This window comes from Pantherophis guttatus, chromosome 8 (assembly GCF_059756535.1).
Source record: "Pantherophis guttatus breed Tessera chromosome 8, ASM5975653v1, whole genome shotgun sequence".
Taxonomy (NCBI): Eukaryota; Metazoa; Chordata; class Lepidosauria; order Squamata; family Colubridae; genus Pantherophis; species Pantherophis guttatus.
In genome coordinates this window covers 19,418,266-19,442,964 of record NC_142070.1, presented here as the reverse complement: position 1 = coordinate 19,442,964, position 24,699 = coordinate 19,418,266, and the positions used below count along the sequence as shown (strand labels likewise).

Here is a 24,699-nt window from a genome sequence, read left to right as displayed (position 1 = left end):
CTGGACAAGAAATAAGGTCATATCCATTACATGCAGGTCTTGAAATATGATATTGGTGTTTTCTCAAAGAACTGCTGGATGCTGTAATCCGGCTCTTTTCTCCCAGATGTGCTTCTCTTGCTGCTTTTTTTTTTTTTCGGTCAGCAGAATCTCTGCATTGAATGGTTCAATAAAACAGTAGATCAGCAAGTATCCTTTCTCCACAGCTGAACAAACCGTTACAGGCAAACTGGAGCATTGCCAGAAAGAATACAAGGGAAAAACACAATAGCAAAGCTGTGGTTTTAAATGCTGTTGAGGAGTCTCATTCAATATTAGACAGACAGGTAAATAGGAAACAAGTGACAATTCATTCCAAACTGCCTGTCATCCCTTAGAGAAAAGCATCTTATGCCATTTTTATTTTTTTTGACTATTGTATTTTCCCTCCCGGCATTATTCACCTCCAGAGAAATGATCACAATTTTTATCTTCTGGAAACAGGTCAGTAAACTTTACAGTAGTAGTTCACTGATTCATTCTAGTGTTACTCTTTAATCTCTCTCGCGCGCTCACACTCTCTCCTTCATATGTTATCCACCCTGGGAACAGTGACAGATAAATACCAATGCAGTTTGCTCATAGCACATAGTCCTTCTCTTTATATTAAGCCCTTCCACTTTGGCACAATGCTTTTGGCAAAAAAAATATATACGTCTGTGCTTCAAGCAGGTTGTAAAACAGAGGCCATAGCTGGTCACAAATTGTTATAAGATTATGGCTGGAAACTGAGCACTAAATCAAAGGTTGTTTGGTAATAATTATATTTTATGTGAGTTCTAAAATCAAAAAAGTGCCCGTTTCAAATTGGCATCCCCGAATAAGAAATATAACTACTTGAATTTTTAGTTAGCATGGTTAAAGATGCACTTTTCCAAATATTTCAAAAGGTGCTTTTTCAAAAGGCAATTGGACTTAGTTTTTCCTTGAAGACATTTCGCTTCTCTTCCAAGAAGATTTTCTAGTTCTGACTGAACGTTAGGCAAATTTTCAAATGTTATGCAAATCTCCAACAAAAAAGAAATACAAAAATCTAACAATGAATGCACACAAAAGGTGTGTGTGCTCCTGAAAATATCTTGGAAAAATAGGGGGAAAAAGCACATTCTACTAAAGAGTGTTTGAAACTGGATGCCATCCAGTTAAATTTGATCCCTCTCCAAAATAATCCCATAGAGATTGCTGTTCCTCTCCTCAAATACTAATTTAGAAAAGCTGTTCAACAGCTTTTGAGACCCTCAAATCACACATAACAACAATAAAGGAGAGGGCTTGTAATAAAAATATTACTTGGATCCAATGCGTATCATACTTATAGCCAAGATGGGGAAAAAAATCTCAAGATAATCAAATGGGAATGGTGTAGCAGGATCTGTTATTGGAACATGCTGATATTCATCCTAACAGAATCATAAATGGTTATAAACAGACATCTTATTGGAGGTTCTATTCAAAACCTGAACAAGATCAGTGATAATTTTCTAGAGAACATCTAGTTCAGTGATGGCTAACCTTTTCCGGACTGAGTGCCTAAAGCGTGTGCACGCGCCCTTGAATGTGTGCACATGTGCCAGAACCCCCAATGCACCCTGCCCCCGCATGCGCCATTCCCCCTGCACATTGCCCCCCACCCCCCCACATGCGTGGCAGAGTCTTGAAGACTAGCTGGCCGGTGGGAGCCGTGCACACATGCTCAACGGAGCTGAACTGGGGCAACGGCTCGTGTGCCATCAGAGAGGGCGCTGCACGCCATCTCAGGCACGCGTGCCATAGGTTTGCCATCACGGATCTAGTTCTTTAGTCAGATAGGGGGAAAAAAAAAAAACTTTGGATAAAAGCAGGAATGCAGAACTTTTCTTGGCCTGCCCTTGAGAAAGAGTCTGGACAGAAAAGTTACTAAAATGAAAAATAATGAACATGATTACTCTTCAATCATTTAGTTTATAATGTGCTTTTTCTGTCATCTTAAGAACTGTAATTTAATAAGGAATTTTGGAGGATTCTGGGAGCTGCAACTAAAGCTTTCAGGGATCTTATCTCAGATATCCCCAATCCTCTAAAGTAATGATCAAAAGAAATATATAGACGGAAAAATGGTTTTACCCAATATGAGAAGTCCTCAGAGAAGGACTGCCAATTTTTTTCTAATGACCATAGGAAATATGTTACCCATTCAAATGGTAATTTGGTGTAAGCCATGCACTGAACAGATACCTGACTACAAGCAGAGAGAACTTCTTTTGCAAGGCTCGGCCTCATGAATATAATGAAAAGCACGATTCCTGTGGATCCCTCTGAGTGACCACACTAGCTATTTAGAAGGAACCAGAGGTGGGACTGCTGTGTCACTATTTTCAGTGAACTTCCAACTGTGAGAGTTGCAATTTAATACAACCCCCCTAACAGCAAGGTCAGAGATGATGGCAATTGCTCTTCAGAATATGGTGCAAGAAATATATATAATACAGTGGTTCCTCGCCTCATGTTACCAAATACACACTTAAAACCTTGGTGTATCAAATATTTTTATTTTTATTTATGCTTAGTGGAGTTAAGCCAGTTTTTAGGTAGAATTGCAAGTCAAAATCATGAATATTTATAGATACCACTAAATGAAAATGGAATACTGCCTTTGTATTTATTAGATTTGCTTTGTCTAGTTGCAAAGAGAGAAAGTTACCTTTGATATCATTTGAATTCTTCATAGACATAAAGTTGGTTTACATTATTTCCCTCCTGGCTTCCTATTGCATGTATGGATGTGTGTTTGTGTATCTTTTTACCCACCATTTGAAATTATGGAGGTGTATTCTTTCAAAACCAAACCATACCATACCATTGATACACAGAATGTAAATGAAATTCAGAGTATTTCTTAACAGCACTCCTTGTCTGGAAGTAAATAGCATGGATATGAAGCCTATTTGTGGTTAAGACAGATCATTTTGCTTCTATTTGCCTCAAACGTTCACAACATTTATTTCATTAAGCAGTTATTTTAGTTATATGCTGTTGATTCCAGAAGGATTCCAATCCACGCAGCTTCTGTTAAATTTACACCACCATCAGTAAGACTGTTTACATGAAATACTGTACATAAAGTATTCAATAATTACTCTCACAAAGATTACCCCTAACAGAGTGTCTTTTAAAAAAAAACCTCTTGGATTCTAATCTAATCTATCTAGCCACAGGTACTGTGTTTCCCTGAAAATAAGACCGTCTTATATTTTTTTGAACCTCGAAATAAGCACTTGGCCTTATTTTCGGGGAGGTCTTATTATTTTGGGGCACGTGGAGCAAGATGGGGCTCCTATTGCCATCTTACCTGATTTCCAGCTCTGCGTTTAAATATTTTCAGGGAGGGCTTATTTTCGGGGGAGGCTTATTTTAGTCCATGCCCAATTGGGCTTATTATCAGGGGATGTCTTATTTTTGGGGAAACAGGGTACTATAAAAAGAATTTAACTCTTTGAGATAGTCAAGACAAGAAGTATAACCATGAGTGCTAATTCTATCTTTACTGTAGACAGAATCTTTTAAGTCAGAAAATATTTCTCCCCTTATTTCTATTTACCCTCCAATGCACTAGAATGGATGTCTTCTGAGCCACTTATCCACATATCCCCTCCGTTTGTGAGAGATGAGATGCTTTTGATGGTTTTAAGTCTGCACTTCTTCCCTCTGTTTCCCAAAGTCATTCCTACATACAATTATAGAAGAAGTTCTCATTCTGGATGTTGTTTCTTGCATGAAATTTTCTGTGGTATGTGATAATAACCACTTGAATATTGTTTTTGTATAATTGACTCAAAGCATGCCTAGGCTAGCAAAATTTAAAATGACTGTGGACCATGAATCTCCACAAACCAATATTAACAAATAATCACCTTATTGGTACTCTACTAATTGATTTAACCTTCCATGGGCAGGCCAGTAGTGTTAGCATTAGCATATGAAATAATAAAAAAAACAAATTTCTTAATCCTAAATTCTGATCCAGAGAAGTCATCCAGGGAACTTTCACCTTTATAATTATAGATTGATATTCTCTATGTAAAATCCTAAGGAATATTTTCATGAAAAATGTGGTTGAAATGCAAGGTTTAAAAGGAATTTAAGTCAGTTTGTAATCCGTGTATAAATCAGAAGACAAATGAACAGATGTGTCTTGCAAATGAAGCAGATAATTGAATTAATGAAGTTAATTTGCTAAAGACAAAAACACATAAGTTTGTTCCATGTCTTTGGCCATCCTACTGTCACCTTCCAAAATGTTGGCCAACTTCCTTTTGAAGATGCTGTGCCCTTAAACAAGTACAATGGAAAAGGATTTCAGATGATGGAAAACCTGGCAATGAATTTGTTAGAGCCCAGTTGTTGGCACGTAGCTCGTAGCAAGATGTTCATGCTGTAACATCTGTCATTTTGTATTTGAGGACAGGTGTGTGCAGCATAAACAGAAGCATGTGTTCATATCCTGGCCTTCCTGTGCATAGAATATGCCAAGATACCATTTTTGTTAATAAGTGACTAAAGTATGTCTTTGTGTACAGTAATGTGTGTGTTATGTTGCAAGCTGTAGAATACAAGAAAAGAATAGTTTTTATTTTGGTGAGTCATTTTGAATTGTGCTTCTACCAATTTAACTACAATCATGTGGGTGGAAGTATAGTAATATCAGACTAGGACAAGGTGATGTGCTTTATAAGTTCACAAAATCAAATTGCTAAACCAATTTCGTTGTATATATGATGTACAATGACAATAAAGACTATACTTTACTATACTATTAGTGGTGGGTTGCCTCCAGTTCGGACCGGTTCTATAGAACCAGTAGTAAAACCGGCGGGAGGCTCCGCCCACTAACCCTGATGTCATGAGAAGCAATCTGCGCATGCGTGAACAAAGCGAGCCCATTGCGAACTGGTAGTAAAGGTAAGTAGAACCCATCCCTGTGTACTATACTATACTATACTATACTATACTATACTATACTATACTATACTATACTATACCATACCATACCATACCATACCATACCATACCATACCATACCATACCATACCATACCATATCATACCATACTATACTATACTAGTCTTTCTTAGTCTGTAGAAATATGCAGTGTGAGATAGAAGAGAAAAAGAAAATTAAAGCAGAAATCTTTATTACTAAATTTGTATCAGACTATGCATGGATTTCTCTGTCAGTCAGGGGTGTCAAATTCGATTTCATTGAGGGCCACATCAGGGTTGTGTTTGACCTCAGGGGGCAGGGTGGGCGTGGCCAGGGTGGGCATGGCCAGCTTGACGTCACTCATGTCAGGGGTGCCTTTGGCGCAGAGGTGGGTTGCAGCAGGTTCTGACCACTTCTGGAGAATCGGTAGTGGAAATTTTGAGTAGTACGGAGAATTGGTAGTAAAAATTCTGACTGGCCCTGCCCCCATCTATTCTCTGCCTCCCGAGTCCCAGCTGATTGGGAGGAAATGGGGATTTTGCAGTATCCTTCCCCTGGAGTAGGGTGGGAATGGAGATTTTACAGTATCCTTCACCTGGAGTAGGGTGGGAATGGAGATTTTACAGTATCCTTCCCCTGCCATGCCCACCAAGCCAGGCCCACCAAGTCACACCACACCCACCAAGCCACACCCACAGAACCACAGAAGTAAAAAATTTTAAAACCCACCACAGCTTTGGCGGCCTGAACCCTCTGCCAGTGAAAACAGGCTTCCAAGCTCGTTTTTGCTGGCAGAGACACCACAGGCCGGTCCTTCACTATTTCCAAGGCGGCCCTGCGGGCCAGATCTAAGCACCCTGCGGGTAGGTCCAGCCCCTGGGCCTTGAGTTTGACACCCCTGATGTAAGCTATAGATTTCTCAACAGTCAGAACTGAATTGGAAGCTGAGAAAGTTCATAGAATTCTGATGTCCAAATAAATCTAAATAAAACCATCGTACTTTTTAAAAGAGCATGTAACTCGATAAAGAGGAGTTGGGAAATGGAAAGACTAGATGTCTAAAAAAGCTTTTGGTCCCCAGAATTAATTATCATGTCTATATATCAGCCAAGACATTTCCTAAGCCTTACAGAGAATTCTGGGAAATATTTAATCCATGAAGACTCTTTATCAAGACTCTTCACTGTTATATAAATGTATTGTGAATTCATTTAAGGAAAAAGCAAATAAAAATCATTCATAATATCTAAGTTTACAAAGGTTTAAAATACTGTTTAACACTACAAGTTGTGAATATAAAATTAATTTCATATTAGCAATAGCACTTAGACTTATGTACTACTTCATAGCACTTTACAGCTCTCTCTAAGCAGTTTACAGAGTTACCATATTGGGCCCAACAATCTGGGTCTTCAATTTACCAATTTTGGAAGGATGGAAGGCTAAGTCAACCTTGAGCCGGTGAGGATCAAACCCCTGTCTGTGAGCAGAGTTAGCCTGCAGTACTGCATTCTAACCATTACGTCACCATGGTTCTAAAATAGAAATATCTGGATCATTAATTCCTAAAAAGCATATGGAGAAAAGACTATATGTCAAATCACAACTCCTCAATCTGTTTACAATTTAAAAGTTTATATTAAAGATAAAGATTCCTTCGCACATGTGCTAGTCGTTCCTGACTCTAGGGGGCAGTGCTCATCCCTGTTTCAAAGCCGAAGAGCCAGCGCTGTCCAAAGACATTCTCCATGGTCATGTGACCAGCATTACTCAACACCAAAGGCACATGGAACGCTGTTACCTTCCCACAAATGTTGGTCCCTATTTTTCTACTTTCATTTTTTACATGCTTTCGAACTGCTAGGTTGGCAGAAGCTGGGACAAGTAACGGGAGCTCATCCCGTTACGTGGCACTAGGGATTTGAGCTGCTGAACTGCTGACCTTTCGATTGACAAGCTCAGCATCTTAGCCACTGAGCTACCGCGTCCCTCTCAAAAGTTTATATTAACTAGTATTTATTAATACACTAGTTATTAATCTACTAGATATTAACTAGTTAAAAGCCTGTCTCTGAGGGAGATAGGTGATTAAGTAATAGGGGAAAAAAGGAAATAAAAATTTGACTAGTGTAGGTTAAAAACTTATTTGTAAATGATAAGTGTATTCATGTTTGTTTGTTTATTTATTCAACTTATATAGATGCCTTTCTCAACAAGTGATTCTAGGCAGTGATCAAAATTTAAAGTAAATGCAATTATAAAAAACTTAAACTACAAAGCAACTGAGGAACATCATAACCTTTTACGCTCCGTTCTTTTATGGTTGTGCATTTCAGTACACTGTTGCTATAAGCTAGGGGTGGCAAACTCATGTTGTCAGGGTGTTGTCATGTGATGTATCAGGACTTTCCCCCCCTTCACTAAACCAGGCGTGGGCGTGGCCAGTGTGTGATGCACCGGCCCTTGGGCCGGGAGTTTGACAGCCCTGCTATAAGCCATCTTTCAACCTTTTTTTTTTTTGTAAAAAGTTTTTCTTTATTTTTTTACACATATACACACACAAACATCCAATGTATTTTTGGTGATCAGAGCATTTGGCCGGTTAACAAATTTAAACAATTTTTAATCTTTACAACTAAAATTACCATTTCTATACCTCCTTCTTGCTATAGTGTTTATTTTCATCTATTTTTTACCAATACTACCCTTCATTTTCATCTCTAATTTTAACCAAATTCCAATTTTCTATTCTATATTAAACCCCTTCTTATTGTCATCTGTTTTTATATCCATCATCAGAATAATTAATTTTATGATGTTACAATTGTTCAATTCTTATAGGAATAGTGAGTTCACTTGTTTTATAACATACATTTTCTTAAGTAATACAGTCCAACATTTTAATATAATCAGTTACTTATATAAATATCTTTTCCATTTATATATTCAAACACTTAAAGAAAAAGAAAGAAAAAAAATATATAAACATGGCTATTCCAATTAGTTCCATTTTCATACATCAAATAATTTCCCCATATGTTCCTCCGAACCACAACTTAATCATTTTTACTTTCATCCCGATATACCATTAAAAATATTTCATCTATTACAGTTTCCTTAATTAAATTTAAAAATATTCTGACTGTTATCTTCTGCTTGCTTCCCCTATGTATTGTTTCAAATCCTCACTTAATCATTTTATACACACCACCATAAACCATTAAAAGTATTTCAATTATTACATTTTAAACTTATTTATATTTCTCAAAAAAAGAAAAAAGAAAGAAAAACTCATCATTATCTAGATTTCAAAAATATAAATGATAATATTTCAATTATTTTATAATTCATTTTCACCATCATATACTTTACCATTATTTCTTGCTATAATTCACATTTCAGTTCTAACTGTATGCCTCAAATTCCTCTTTCATTTCTTTCTCCTTTTCTCCCTTTTCAATTTTATTTTTACCTTTTTCTTTCCCCTTCTTTCCTGCACTTTAAAATCCTGGTCTCTCCTATTTTGCCCTATATTTCCCATTGTTCCCTCTCTCTATTCTCTTTTTTTTTTTTATTTCACCATTGTTTAGCCCACTGTTTAACCCAATATTGTCATTCTGTATATCAACGTTCTGGATTCTTCTCTTCTGCCCTATATTTCCTGTTGTTTTCTACCCTTTTTCTCTCTTTTTTATTTTTTCACTGTAAATCCCAGTGTAATCATTTAAATTCTTTATATCCTTTCTGTTCCACTCTTCTTTCCATGTTTGTCTCTTTCTATCCTCCCTATTTCTTTCATTGTTAATCCCAATGTAATCTTTAAAAACCTCTTTTTTATTATCCATATATCCACATATTCAAATACATTTTCACATTTGGTCTCATTTTCTTTATCATCTTTATCTTCAGCCTCTGTGTCTCACTTCTCAGCTTGCATATGCTCTATCTTGTTTTTTATGTCCTCAGATTTTGATTCCCCATGTATCATTGTAGTTATTTCTCTTATTTCCATTTTCCATGACAAGTACATCACTTTAATCATTTCTCTAATTTCTTGTGCAATTTGATTCTTTTTAAGTTGATATTGTTCCAATTTTAAAAGTTCAGTAGTACTCCTTTTTTTCCCCCTTCAAAGTCAAGCCGCTTGAAAACAAAGGAGTCTTCCCCAAAAGTTCTCACAGCTGTTATCTGTAAAGTCTCCAAAACACAAACTAAGTTACAGTGTTCCTTTTTGCTCCTGATGGTATCTCTCTGCAATCCACAATTTCTGGTTATCTAACAAGTATCCATTTTGTTTCACTATGTTAACAATCTTAATCAGTTTCTCTTTTTCTTTTTAGCTTTAAGAATACCAAGTCAATTTTGTAGTCCAGTCCAAATTTAAACAGCTTTTTTCATTTCTTTTTTCCTTTTCCCTTTTGTTTATACAGCGCTTCTGTTACAAGGCTTATTATCCGTTCTCTTTTTATTTTTCTTAAAGTTCACGAGAAAGAGGAGAGAAAAAGGATCTAATTATTCCTTTCCGATCCTTTAATCAATCTTGGAGTAATTTCTTTCAATTTTAAGATTTTTCACATTATTTTCTAGATCGTTTTGTTCAAAGGTCAATTTTCTGTTCAGGGTGGGGGCTTTTTTGTCTCTTTAAAGATACGCGCCAATATCCTCTTTTCTTCCCTCCATGCTTATTAGCTGTCGTTTTCTCGCTAGGGGTCTTCAGGTTTTTTTTTTTAAAAAAATTCCTTATTGTGAGTTGACTAACACTCACCCAGCTCCAAAAACTCCGTTCAATTCACTGCTCCTGCTCCATATTTAGTCCGGTTGCCCCAGCTTCGTAACAGCCGCAATGGCTGCCGCCCCCCGCGGCCAAGTCGTAGAGAGCTACCTCTGACCATAGAGGAACTTGCCTGTTCCTCTTCCAAGGTGCCTCTCCTTCATCCCCATCCCTACAGGATAGTTCCGGTCCAAAGACCCCCTTGGCGATGGTTCGTCAGTCCGGGTTTTTGCGGAGCTCATTGGAGCTCGCAAATTCCCCGATTGTCTCGCCACGATGTTTCCAGTCGAATCCAGCTATCTTTCAGCCTAATTCACTATGTGAGTTCACCTCAACCATAATCCACAACAGATTCCCAAGGCTATCATCTCTAGACCTGGAACAAAAGTAACACCCAGTTGCATGTGCTAAGCACCATTTCTGTCCACAACTCTTAAGTTTGTTCATCCATATCTGTGGTGAAATCCCATTTTTTTTACTACCAGTTTCGTGGGCATGGCTTGGTGGGCATGGCAGGGGAAGGATATTGCAAAATCTCCATTCTTACCATACTCTGGGGCCAGCCAGAGGTGGTATTTGCCGGTTCTCTGAACTACTCAAAATCTCCACTACCAGTTCTCCGAACTGCTCAAAATTTCTGCTACCGGTTCTCCAGAACCTGTCAGAACCTGCTGGATTTCACCCCTGATCCATATCCTCGGCACTCACCCATTTTCGACAGGTCTCATTTTGGATGAACAACTTAATCATGCATCACAAAATCTTGAAAAGGGTCAAGATCAGACTGTTACCACATTCCATTTTACCTAGATTTGGATTTGATATAAAAAGGGGAAGCAAACTCATTACGTATGTCCCCATTTCTAAGGGGACTAAGCAATTCAACTATTTTTTTAGTAATCAACCAGCTAAACAAAATACGTTAGATTTGACCAGTAAAATTAAATGCATCAGTGCAAGTCTATGTTGTACTATAGTCCTATATTGATGACAACATTTAAAAACTTGGCAGTTTTCAAAATGGCACATGATAAATTACACTCACACAAGCCAGATAAAAGCAAATAATCAGAATAGCTTATAATTTTAAAAGTACGTAACGATCTTTTGTTGACCTATAAAAGTTACATTACAACACTGTAGGTTTCATGAAATCATTTCGCATGAGCAAACATTTTGGGTTAAAGGGCAAGATAAATTGGATTCTGCCTCTTTTTTCTCTTTGGAAATTGTCAATGGAAAAGCAGCCAATTTATCTTCCTTTATAATCAGACATTTTGCTTCAAATCTGCATCCCTTTCTTGTCTATCCTAGAAAGCCTCAGAAACAAGGAAAGAAAGGAGGAAATCCAGGAGGTGTTTTTTTTCTTTGTAGTCCTTTTTTTTTAATGGAATATACCACTGTTTCACATTTATATTTCTGTTATTTCTCCAACCTGCTTCCTTTTCTGCTGTTAGCTGAGACATCTTTACTTGGTCTTAGCCAAATATAGAGGATCAAACCATTTTTTCTTGATTTAAATAGGCATGCTACCAAAGAGAAGTGTTTGGTAACTCTGGATGGATATAGTTAATCCTCGACAATTGAAACCAACATTTCTGCTGCTAAGCAAGACAGTTGTTAAATGAGTTTTGCCTTATTTTATGTCTTTTCTTCCCACAGTTGTTAAGTGAATCATTTCAGTTGTTTGTTTGTTTTTTTTTTGTATATAACTTTTTATTATTTTTTATAAAACAAACAAACATTTAGTACATCTGTCGCCCCCTCCCTGTGACATCTCGGTGTTATCTTTGGTCATTCTTCTTCTTCCAAAAAAAGAACTTTCTTCTATCTTGATCTTTATACAAACCATTTTAATATACCCTTACTAAAACAAAATTCTGCCTATCAAATTTTTAAATATAATCATAAAGCTTTTATCTTTTATATCTCTTTTCCAAACAATAATAGAAACAATTCCGTATTCTATAATACTCTATCTCTTCCCTATCTTTAATCCTTAAAGTCAATCTATTCATTTCTGCACAGTCCATAATTTTTTTTATCACCTCATCTTCCAAAGGTATTTTCTCTGCTTTCCAGTTTTGAGCATAAACAATTCTTGCAGCTGTTATTACATGTATAATAACCGCCTCCCCAGTTGTTAAGTTAGTAACTTAGTTATTAAATGAATCTGGCTTTCTCATTGGACTTTGTCAGAAAGTCGCACCAGGTGATGACATGACCCAGGGGCAGTATATGGTCATAAATACATGCCAGTTGCCAAGCATCCAAATTTTGATCATGTAACCATGGGGATGCTGCAATAGTTGTACGTGTGAAAAATGGTCGTAAGTCCCTTTTTCAGTGCTGTTGTAACTTCAAACAGTCACTAAATGAATGGTTGTAAATCAAGGATGTCCTGTATCTGGATTCTCTTATACATTTTCCCCAGTTTTATTGATCTGTCATAATCCACAGACTTTTAGGTATGAAATTAAAGCAATGTAACAGTGATTCTAGCAAAAGAATAGCTTTACAGTATATCAAGGAAAACCAAGATTTGGAGATTCCAAGAAATGGGAGAGAAAGAGAGAGAGAGAAAAAGGGAGGGAGGGAGGGATCTCCATCCAAACTCCAATTGAAGGCAACAAGGCTTAAGGAGAAGCTACATATCTGACAGGTTGTCAAATTTGAGGTTTGCTTTTATTATCTTCACAGAAAACAAAACTGCACTTTTAATCCACAGAAGTGTTCATTTTTAAAACCTCTAACAATAAAATACACTCAGCCCTGTGAGATAAGCTAAATCCAGTGGTGGGTTTCAAATTTTTTTACTACCAGTTCTGTGGGTGTGGCTTGATACGCGTGGCATGGCTTGGTGGGCGTGGCTTGGTGGACGTGGCAGGGAAAGGATACTGTAAAATCTCCATTCCCACCCCACTCCAATGGAAGGATACTGTAAAATCTCCATTCCCTCCCCAATCCAAGGGAAGGTTACTGCAAAATCCCCATTTCCTCCTGATCAGCTGGGACTTGGGAGGCAGAGAATAGATGGGGGCGGGGCCAGTCAGAATTTTTACTACCAGTTCTCCGAACTACTCAAAATTTCCACTACCAGTTTTCCAGAAGTGGTCAGAACCTGCTGAAACCCATCTCTGGCCAAGTCAGAAAGCAGTCACTATAAGAAATATTAGAATTCTACTTTATTGATACAGGCTATAATAACAGAATCTTGAAAGTATAACATTGTTTCGCCTTCCCTTCATCTTATGCCAAAGAATCAAGATGAGGTAAATTTGAGTTTCTTTTTCACACATTCCAGTTTTCCCTAAGCTCACAATTTACTAATATTTTCGTGAAGGCCTCTGCATACTCTTCACATTCCTAAAAGCCCAAACACTGTGGAGGAAGGGCTAAGGTATAGATGAGGACTGGTAAAGATTCAGGTTTAAGTCAGTCATGGAAGCTGACAGAAAGATTGTTGGCCAATACTATTTATCAGCCCAATATATTTCACAGGCTTGTTGTTTTTGTAAAATAATAATATCTCCACCTTGAGCTTCTGAAGAAAAGGCTTATAAGGGTTGTAAATCAAATGAATGAATGGATATAATTTTATAGAAATTGCATGCTCTGTAACAAAAAAAGCATACCTCTTAAACCTCTTAAACAAGTCGATAAGCCAATGATCAAACTCCTGTATGCAAATGATGTAGGATGTCTTTCAACAAACCTAGCTGGCCTAGGAATTTTGATGAGAGTCATTTGTATTTATTTTGAGGAGATAACTTTAACGTCAAATTATGTTCAGAAACTCCGTAGTTACGGCCTTTAGCAAAAGGTTTAGGACTGGAAGGCAAAACATTGGTGGTAAAAAGAATTAAAATGAGGTTGTCAGATCCTTTAAATGCCTTAAAAGTGTGTTCCATTCTCTTGAAAGATACGATCTAGATCTGCAATTGAAAATGTACTAGAGTATGCAATTTTAAGGCTATCCTGAAATTCCTTTCTAACAGGTGCCACTGACCATCTGGCTGCACAAAGCTAGGATAATTTCACAAATCTTTTATAGTTCTCTAATTTCTATTTTAAGGACTTTGCAAATTGTCTAAATTTATAAGGGCAATTTATAGATCCCATGGCAGTGATGGCTAACCTTTTTGCCGTCGCATGCCAAAAGCGAGGGTGGTCATGCACGCGTGTGCCCACACCCATAATTCAATGTACCCTGCCCCCCGCATATGCGCATGTGACCCCCCCTCCCGTGCTCCCTCCGCTTTTGGCACAGTGGGCCCGATAGGCCCGTTTTTCGCCCTCCCCAGGCTCCAGAAGCTTTCTTGGAGCCTGGGGAGGGCAAAAACGGCCTTCTCCATCCACCCGGAGGCTCTCCGGAGGCCAGAAATGGCATGTTTCCCAACTTCCGGTGTGACCGGAAGGCCCAAAAATCAGCTGGCTGGTGTGCACAGGCATGCTGGAACTGAGCTAGGGAAATGCTCGTGTGCCCACAGATATGGCTCCACGTGCCACCTGTGGCACATGTGTCATAGGTTCGCCATCACGGTACTAGAGTATGCAATTTTAAGGCTATCCTGAAATTCCTTTGTAACAGGTGCTGCTAACCATCTGGCTGCACAAAGCTAAGGTAATTTCACAAATCTCTTATAGTTCTCTAATTTCTATTTTAAGGACTTTGCAAATTGTCTAAATTTATAAGGGCAATTGATAGATCCTATGGTGTACAGTATTTTAAGTGCCTCCCAGCATATCAGATCACTGATGTTATCTATTGAGGATATAATTTTTTTCATTGGATCTTTGACAAGCCTAAAATTAATTTGAGTCATCCTGGAAAAAGTGTGGAAATGGATATAGCCAATGCTAGGTCTTCTTCTCAATGCTTGATGTCTCTTAAGGTGTAGAGTGTTTGAGTAGCTGTTGAAGAATTAATATTGGATATTAATCTTCTGAAAGAAAGGAGTGTGGATAGCAGACAAGAAACATTTATTGTTGATTATTTATTTAACCTGATGTGCAAACTGAAGAAGAGTTTTTACCTAAAGTACCAGAGGGGAATTTGATAGCAGTCTCATCGATCAATGTATATGTCCATACGTGAGCTAGAAGTAGAATTAGTGCTTTATGTACTATTTCAATGTCAAATGGCATTCTAATCAATTTATATGACTTTGTTGGCAGAGAATTTAGAAGGAAAGATAAAGGATTTATTACCAACTATTACCTTACCCCTAGATCAACTGTGGAAGTTTCCAACAGTTCTGTTTACTATCAAAGCATATGTAGCATAGAGCACTCAAGATATATCAGAAGTATTCACATGGATCATATTTCTTGCTAAATATCATTGTAGTTTATCATGTGTGATTTGTTTCTTTTCCCTTATTTTGATTTTATTATTTCAGTCTGAACATAAATTGTAACAAATTATTACTACAATTACTATTAGTATTGCTATTAGACTAGACCAGTGATGGCTAACCATTTTCTCTTTGGGTGCTAAAAGCTTGTGTGCCCCTGCGCGTGAGGGGTAGAATTCAAAAATTTTAGCAACCTGCACCATGGTGGTGCGGGTGGTGTTTTCACCCTCCCCAGGGTCTGGAGGCCCTCCGGAGGCCACAAATGGACCTGTTTCCGCACTTCTGGGATGCATGCGCCGCTCCTTCCCATGTTCCCCCTTCCCCCGTGCATGCCTGAGTGACCCCCATGCATCTCCCACATGCACCCCACCCCCTGCGCATCCCAAAAATCAGCTGGTCAATGGGAGGCGCACGTGTATGCACAGCAGATGTGAGCTGGCCAATGGCTTGCGTGCCCACAGAGAGGGCTCTGTGTGCCAGCTGTGGCACGCGTGCTATAGGTTCGCCATCATGGGACTAGACATACAAATACCACCCAGATCTGGAATTCTCTTTTAGAGTTAGCTTCCAATAAGAGTAGGATTGAAAATAGAAGAACAATGAGGAAAAGGAAGACAAAGATGATAAAAGGCTGGGGAGAAGTACCATCTGTTCCATAGCTGCAGTACTAGCAAGGTGTATATATAATTATTTTGGTGGCTATATATATATATATATCATAAACATCTGATACTTACACTATTTAGGAAAACTGATGACTGAAGATAGCTTAACACACAAGGGTACATTTTCAATCACCACCAGGAACAGACATACCACAGTTCTGGGAAGTTGCCTGACATAATAATAGTAATTTTAAAAAATCCAAGCCCCTAACTCTCCGATATGTCTCTATTTTCTTCTTGACTTGTATCATACAATTTGTAATTGAGAAAGCATTTATGTTGTTGAATAATGCAAACAGATGGAGGGAGAAATTAAGAGGAATTGGCAAGGTAGAGAAGATGAATGTTCAGCTGAGACTTGAAATGAGCTGGAGAGTCAATGAGGCAGAGCTAGGGAAAAGATGTTCCAGATGGTCAGACCTGCACAGGAGAAAGTTTGAAACACAATAATGCTAAGACTGGTGAGATGCAGGGGAGAAATATGGCAGAAGGAAGAACGAGACAAAGCACCATGCAGGGTGTTTCAAGTGGAACATTCTTTCAGTCACAAATGCTTAGCTTTACTGGTCTTTTCCAAAATCCTCATGGTCCATCCATCAGCTAGTTTTACTTTTCCATTACTCTGGGAACAAGCGGACATTTGATGTTCAAACTCCCATCGCTTCCCTAAACTCTTGTGATGAGACTACTTTATTTACTATTCCATAGAGAACAAATGCATTTAAACCTTCTATCTCAAAAAAAAAAAAAAAAGAATAATGACTAATAGCTATCAGATAGACCAGTGATGGCGAGCCTTTTAGACACCGAGTGCCCAAACTGCGTATGTGCGCATGCCCAAACTGAAAGGTATGCATGAATGCACAAATGTGTGCACGTGCCAACATGCACGAATGTGCTGACATGCCCACATGCATGCATGGACATGCACGCGTGCACAGCAGAGACCCAAAGACCAGCTGGGCGGTGGGACCAGCAGCGCGTCAAGAGGTAAGATATTTTTCTTTTGTGAGCTTCTGTTTCGTCGTTTTGTAGGGAAACAGAAGCTGACGAAAGAAACTCTATGGAGATCTGACCTGGGGCGACGGTGCATGTGCCAGCAGAGAAGGCTCTGTGTACCACTTCTGGCACGTGTGCTATAGGTTTGCCATCACGGAGATAGACTTTCTTCTACTGTGTAAAGAAACCTAGTCCCATTTTTTTCCTAGGATCACCTTGATACAAGGTCTTCTTTGCTTCTTATCCCACACTGAGCTGAAAATGTCATATTTGTATGATTTTAGCTGACTATTCACACCACAGTAGTAGTAGTAATAGTAGTAGCCCTTCATGACTTAGGTCCAGGATATTTGCATGACCTTCTCCTGCCTGCCTCTCACCGTCCTGTTCGCTCACATATGGCCGCTCTCCTCAGGGTTCCGACGGCGAGCCAATGTCACCTTGCTGTGCCCAGGGGTAGGGCGTTCTCTGTGGATGCTCCCACCCTCTGGAATGAATTACCTACTGAGCTCCGGGTGGCTCCTGATTTCTGCTCCTTCCGTCAGGACTTGAAGACTTGGCTTTTCAGACAAATAGGCTGAGACTGATTCCGGGCTTTATTATTTACTACTATTTAATTATTTGGATTAAATTATGATTTTATTGTACTTGTTTAACTTGTGTTCGCCGCCCTGAGTCCTTCGGGAGAATGGCGGCATATAAATACATGTAATAAATAAATAAATAAATAAATAAATAAATAGTAGTAGTAGTAGTAGTAGTAGTAGTAGTATATCCGCTTTTGTGTACTCTGCATACAGTTCTAAATTCTCATGCAGAAAGAGTGTATTCTTTCCATTATGACTAGCCAGACTTAGGATAGTAACTTTGCTGTTCCCAAGTAGAACTTCATATTGGATACTAATGTCTTCTCCAATAGGGATATAGGATGCAGCCAGCACTGGTAGTTCACATATTGTCCTAGGTCAAGGACAATATCCCTGACCAATAGTATGGCCATGCCTTGAACAGTAGACTCCTGTAAAACAGTAGAGCAGTAGACATTCTTACAAACAGGATGGGTAATATCAGTCGATGCAGAAAGTTATTTATTGACTCTATCATCCTGGAGAAAAATATATTTATTTGGTAGTTAAGAATCAATGCTGGTTGCTGGCTCATATGCATCAGTCATATCTCTTTTTGCAAACCCATCTTCACTGGGCCTAAAGAAATGCATTACGAATATGGATGCTTTTTACAAGGCTCATTATAATGTTGTCATTTGATTAACACCCATTAATGCCTCTTGAGGAAACTTAGCAATAGCACTTAGTCTTATATACCACTTCATAGTGCTTTTACAGCCCTCTCTAAGCCATTTACAAAGTCAGCGTATTGCCCCCAACAATTTGGGTCCTCATTTTACCCACCACTTAAAAATGGGTTTTTTTCCCTCACCATGGTTTCCAGGAATTTATGGTCCAAACAGACCTGTACTCTCTGCACAAATATAACTTTATAGAAGCGTTCCATATCAAATTATCTTATCAAAATTATTTTTCAAATTTACATAATCTCTTCCATTTCAGATAATGCTTGGCTCGCATATGGTACTGTTGCTATAACAAGGCAGTTTCTTAGACTTGCCTCTGATGTGTCATTCTGTAACATGAATTGTTTTTCTGTAATATTTTAGGACAGGGGTCTTCGTTATGATGCCCTTAGTCTTGTCAAAAGCTTGCTGATGACTTTCAGCCACTCCTCCTCATCTTCCTTTGTGTCAGTTGGCAATGTTACTCACAGTGATCTGACAGACCTTTGCAAAAATTTGCAAGGTAGTTAAGTATTCCCAGGAGTCTTTGGACTTTTTAAAACATCTATAGGTCACAGTGTCTTTCAAATTGTTTCATATTTCCCAGGATTATTTTACAGCTCCTCTGTTGTCAGAAGATGTCCGGTGTAAGTCACTTAGCCACACCTGCTCAGGAAAAGAGACAACTTTTGCCATGGTCCATTATGGCTTCTATTTCAGTATCTCCTTCTCCCAACAATGTTATTAGCAATTATTTTGATGCCTGCAGTCTTTCCACTTTTAATTTAATATATGTTAGAATCAATGCTGGGCTGATGTTCATTCACATGCAGAGGCAATGAAATTGGCCAAACAGCACTGCTAAAGTGAAGAAGTTGTTTGACTCTTTGTGCAATTTAATATGCCAGAATGCATTCTTTTATATCCAAGAAATAATCAAGAAAACTCAGTTTAAGGTTGGTTACATTCAATGTGATTAATGGCAAACAGTGAACAATGATAGGAACCCTGTGGTCAAGAGTTTAGGATCTATACAGATGTGTAACTGTCTGATGATTTTATTCCTTTTTATAATCCAGCTGTTAATCCTGGTTGTTTATACTTTTAACGTCTAACTAACTAGCTTTTTTCCATTTTTACAGAACCATCAATGCAGAGGTGGTATTCAGCCGGTTCTGACTGGTTCTGGAGAACCAGTAGTGGCAATTTTGAGTAGTTCAGAGAACCGGCAAATACCACCTCTGATTGATCTTGCCTCCATCTATTCGCTGCCTCCCGAGTCCCAGGTGATCGGCTGGGTCTTCTTTTGTTGCCCTGCCCAGGAGAATGGAGCTGGAAAGCAGGTTAGTGGGGTGGTGAGGGAATGGAGTAACCTTCCCCTGGAGTGGGGCAGGAATGGAAATTTTACTGTATCCTCCCCCTGGAGTGGGGTGGGAATGGAGATTTTACAGTATCCTTCCCCTGCCATGCCCACCAAGCCACACCATGCCCACAGAACTGGTAGTAAAAAAAAATTGGATTTCACCACTGGAACAAATTTTGAATCCCACCACTGCACCAATGTCATAACATCTATTTCAAATTTTAGGGTGTTTTTTTTTTTAAATTAAATGTCCTTTTCCCCAAAACATATCCCAAACTCTTGCAGTATTGTTTTTTTGATCCAGGCAATTATATTCACAGCATAACATAGCATGAATTATATGATGATATTTGCACTGCAACAATTTCATGGCCTTCCCTGTTCTGCTCCCTTTCAAAGGTAAAAGGGCTTCTTCCACTGCAGTAATAAATCCCAACCAATAAGAGTTTATAGCTTTTTTCAGTTGCAGCTTTTAATTCTGCATTTACCCATTATTTTAAGAAAAGATTTGTTATGATAAAATGAACTTGGCAGCATAGAGAAATATAGTATACGTCCTTGAAGAGAAAGAAGACGATGACATAATGGCAGCACATTGCAGGTGACCCCAGAATCCAACGATCATTCGTCTACATCAATGCAAGCAAGAGATTGGGGTGTATATCTATCTTCTCAGTATACATAGTGATCAGTCTTTGGACATTGTCACAACAGTGTTCACCCAAACCATTTTATTTCATGCCCTGACAAATTTTCATACTACTGCAATGATTTTGAAAGTGGTTAGCCTGAGCAGTGAATAAAAGGATGGCTTTGAAGGTCAGAGGGAAGATTTATTTATTTATTATTTATTTATTTATTAATCAAATTTCTATACCGCCCTACTCCCGAAGGACTCAGGGCGGTGAACAGCCAAGATAAAATACAGATAATACAAATATTAAAAAAATCCCTTAAAATTATTAAATATTTCGGCCGAAACACAGATTAAAACACCCAATTTGTAAAATCACGAATTAAAAATTTAAAAATTTAAAAGATGGGAGTTAGGCCAGGCCAGCTTGCTGAAATAGAAAAGTTTTGAGAGCACGGCGAAACGTGTGCAGGTCCGGGATCTTCCGTATCTCTGGGGGGAGCTCGTTCCAGATGGTAGGTGCCCCCACAGAGAAGGCTCTCCCCCTGGGGGCCGCCAGTCGACACTGTTTGGCCGACGGCACCCTGAGGAGCCCCTCTCTATGGGAGCGTACTGGTCGGTGAGAGGCTATTGGTAGCAGAAGGCGGTCTCGTAGATACCCCGGTCCGATGCCATGGAGCGCTCTAAAGGTGGTAACCAAAACCTTGAAGCGCACCCGGAAGACCACCGGGAGCCAGTGCAGCTCGCGCAGGAGGGGGGTCACATGGGAGCGCCACGTCGCTCCCATAACCACCCGCGCGGCCGCATTCTGGACCAGCTGGAGCCTCCGGGTGCTCCTCAAGGGGAGCCCCATGTAGAGAGCATTGCAGTAGTCCAAGCGGGAAGTAACGAGAGCATGAGTGACCGTATTTAACGAGTCCCGATCCAGAAAGGGACGCAACTGGCGAATCAGGCAGACCTGATAAAAAGTCCCCCTGGCCACGGCTGTCATGTGCTCTTCTAAAGACAGCCGTGAGTCCAGGAGGACACCCAAGTTGCGAACCCTCTCCATGGGGGCCAGTGACTCACCCCCAATAGTCAGTGATGGCACCAACTGACTATATCGGGATGTCGGAAACCACAGCCACTCGGTCTTGGATGGGTTGAGCCTGAGTCTGTTTCTCCCCATCCAGATCCGCACGGCCTCCAGGCACCGGGACATCACTTCAAGGGCATCATTGGGGTGGTCCGGGGTGGAGATGTACAGCTGAGTATCATCAGCGTACTGGTGGTACTTCACCCCGAAACCACGGATGATCTCACCCAGCTGCTTCACATAAATGTTGAACAGAAGGGGCGAGAGGACTGACCCTTGTGGCACCCCACATACAAGGGGCCTCGGGGTCGACCTCTGCCCCCCTGTCAACACAGACTGCGACCGGTTAGAGAGAAAGGAGGAGAACCACCGTAGGACGGTGCCCCCCACCCCTAACTCCTCTAGCCGGTGCAGCATGATACCATGGTCGATGGTATCAAAAGCCGCTGAGAGGTCTAATAGGACCAGGACAGAGGAACAACCCCTGTCCCGAGCCCTCCAGAGATCATCAACCAACGCGACCAATGCCGTTTCCGTGCTGTACCCAGGCCTGAAGCCCGACTGGAACGGATCCAGATACGACGATTCATCCAGGTACTGGGGGAGCTGTCGCGCTACCACACTCTCAACAACCTTCGCAACGAAGCGAAGGTTGGAGACTGGACGATAATTTGCCAACACTGCCGGGTCCAGGGAAGGTTTCTTGAGGAGAGGCCTCACCACCGCCTCTTTCAAGGCGGCAGGGAAGACACAAGATTTGCTACCAAGACAATGATTAGACAAATGAAGCTTGAGCCCAGACCAAGAATGTGGCTTCTGAAAATTCTTCAGTCAGTCCCTACCCAATTCACATGAAGATAAAAGAGGAAGGAAAGGACTTGCAAGATTTTGTTATTATATTTGTTGTCAGGGTTCCAAGTAACACCCCCAGCGAAAGAAGACTCTGAGGCTCGAATTTCCTCGAAGTTCCATTTTATTGGAGATGTCATATTGGCACATCTGGGAAAACCCAAAAATGAAAGCTTCCAGGTTTTCCCCACCAAAAAGAAAGTCCAAGTCCCTGCCTTGCACCCACATGCCCATCACGTGGCCCAATCAATGCACTGTCCCTACTGGAGATGCCTCCCAGTCACACCACTCCAGGTGCAGGGCAAGATGTCCTTGACTCTCTGAGAAAGGAATGTTATTATGACTATATATCTCCCCTGCTCCATACAATCTCCGCTCCCAATATCCCACAGTAGTAAATGTGGCAGGCCTGAAGGCCCAATACAAAAGATGGCTTCCAGGCTTGACAGGTGTTCTAATAAAAGTAGTTTTAGGTCCACACAGGATCTGTTTTTTAGCCTGGTCTAACTTATAGGGCTTGCTAGATTACCATATCCTTTGCCCTATTATTCATATGCAGGGCTTTTATCATTTCATTTTTTATGTTGCTTTCCACAATATAAGGTACATATTCTAAGTGTCCTAACCCCAAAATGCTTATGGTGGGACTCTCCCTGGTCCTGTAGGAAGTTATCACCCACCCCTCTCCTAGGAAAATGAGATATTTTAGGAAATATTAAAAGGGCATAATATTTCCTCTAAAAGGAAGGCAGAATCTCACCCCCTCCACCTTTGTCAATGGGCCATTAAGGCCTGGCCAGTCTATTCTATATAACAAAGATCTACCTCCTTCAGGCAGAGCCATAGTAGGAATTGTCCAAAGCCCTTTCATTAGATCATCACCTAGCAAGGCTCAACCAAGCCTGGGACACAGACAACCTACAAAGTTACCCCGCATGGCCCCATGGGAGTCTGACAACCAATCAGAATACAAGCTCAAATTCAAAGCCCAACAGAATACAAGCTCAAATTCAAAGCCCAATCTCTCTCTTTCTCTCTCTCACTCGTGTGCCCTTTTTTCGCCCAAGATCCCTCCAAGGCATGTGATCCTGTTCATTAACCTTATTTCCAAGCAACTTCCATGAATCCAGTGTCTTTTTCCCCACTTGGAACTGAACCCAGAAGGATATTTCTTCCAACACTCCTTTACAAGTTATCCTTACCTATTGATCGACTAACATAGTCTTGATAAAAATCTGTTGCTGTACCACCTTCCAGGCAGTGATGAAATGTTAAATCAGCTTCACGTAATAGTCCCTGATGAAAGAGTCATTAATCTCTCCAAAATTACAGGAATCTGCCCCTGTCCTTAGCACAGATACATATGCATGCTGTCTATTTTTTAGCTCCCTGCTGTCTCATTAAAAATGAAAGCATTGTATGTTTCATTTTGTTAGGGATATTTAGAATCCCAGCCAAGAGATTTGGCCACTGCTTGCATATTTGTTTCAACCAATGGTAGAGAAAATTTGTTTTTTGTTTTCCCTTCTTCTAGGGCAATATCCATATCTAATTGAAACTACTCTACCTTTTCCGTTTCTAAAAAAGTCACTGAAAAGTCTAATGCTAATGAGTCAAAGATTGTTCCCTAACGGAGACAGAGGGAGGGAGGGTGGGAGGGAGGAAGGAAGGAAGGAAGGAAGGAAGGAAGGAAGGAAGGAAGGAAGGAAGGAAGGAAGGAAAGTCTGGATCTTCTTAATAAGCCCTGACACTGTGATTCTAGTGAATATTCTTTCCATTTTCAAAAGACTAATTTAAGATAAAACCAAGTGGCATATTTCATTTTATTTTATTATGCAATTTGGAAATCTGGTTCTGAATTAACTAACATCCTCTTGACTCTGCAATCTGTGTACACTTTCACTTGGTTTCTATATTTCTAAAGAAGTACTTCTCCTACTGCTAACGTTTCATTCATTCTATCCATTTCCCCTGTGCTGTAAAACTCTTGAAGATCTTTCATCTGATTTCCTATATATATATATATTGTACCATGCCATCTATACTGATACAAAGCAGAACACAACATAAACAAGCCTGTTAATCCATGCAGCTTTATCCGACAAGAAATGAAGAAACGTTACGCTGCATCATAGTCATCTTGGTTTCTTCTTTAGTATACTTTTATTTTGAAAGTGTATTAAATGTAGTATGTGAGAGAGGATAAATGAGAAACAGTAAGAGACAACAAGACAAGCTTTAGCAAAAGTAGAAATATTTTGGGTGTAATATAATGGTTTTATTTCTCGTAAGGTATGCTGCAACATCAGGCCTAGATCCCATTGCTTTTAAAATCCTTTTGTAAACAGCTGGGAATATCTTGTGGTGAGTAATAATTGTTTCATTCCGACTTTCCTTCCATAAATTAGGAACGTACTACCATATGTGGTGGACGTGCCCCAATACAAAAAAATACTGGTGTAAAATTAAGAGATGGCTGGAAGAAATTACGCAACAAAAGATAGAACTTAAACCGGAGCTGTTCTTATTAGGAATATTAGACCTGAGAATGGAAAAAAAACTTGCAATATATAATACTAAACATATTAATGGCGGCTAGGATTGCCCTCGCACAAGATTGCAAACAGATTAATAGGCCATCAGAGGAAAAATTGATCAGAAAGATCCTTGAATGTGCAGAAATGGACAAAATGA

The 24,699-nt window shown here is 39.6% G+C and overlaps 1 long non-coding RNA gene across 1 annotated transcript; it reads left to right on the top strand.

The window, feature by feature from the left end:
- The first annotated feature begins 288 nt into the window (after positions 1-288).
- On the top strand, positions 289-24,337 carry LOC148112557 (uncharacterized). Its single transcript, XR_015729084.1, has 3 exons — positions 289-483; positions 19,227-19,427; positions 24,298-24,337. It is a non-coding gene; the product is annotated as an uncharacterized LOC148112557 (long non-coding RNA).
- The last annotated feature ends 362 nt before the right edge of the window (positions 24,338-24,699 follow it).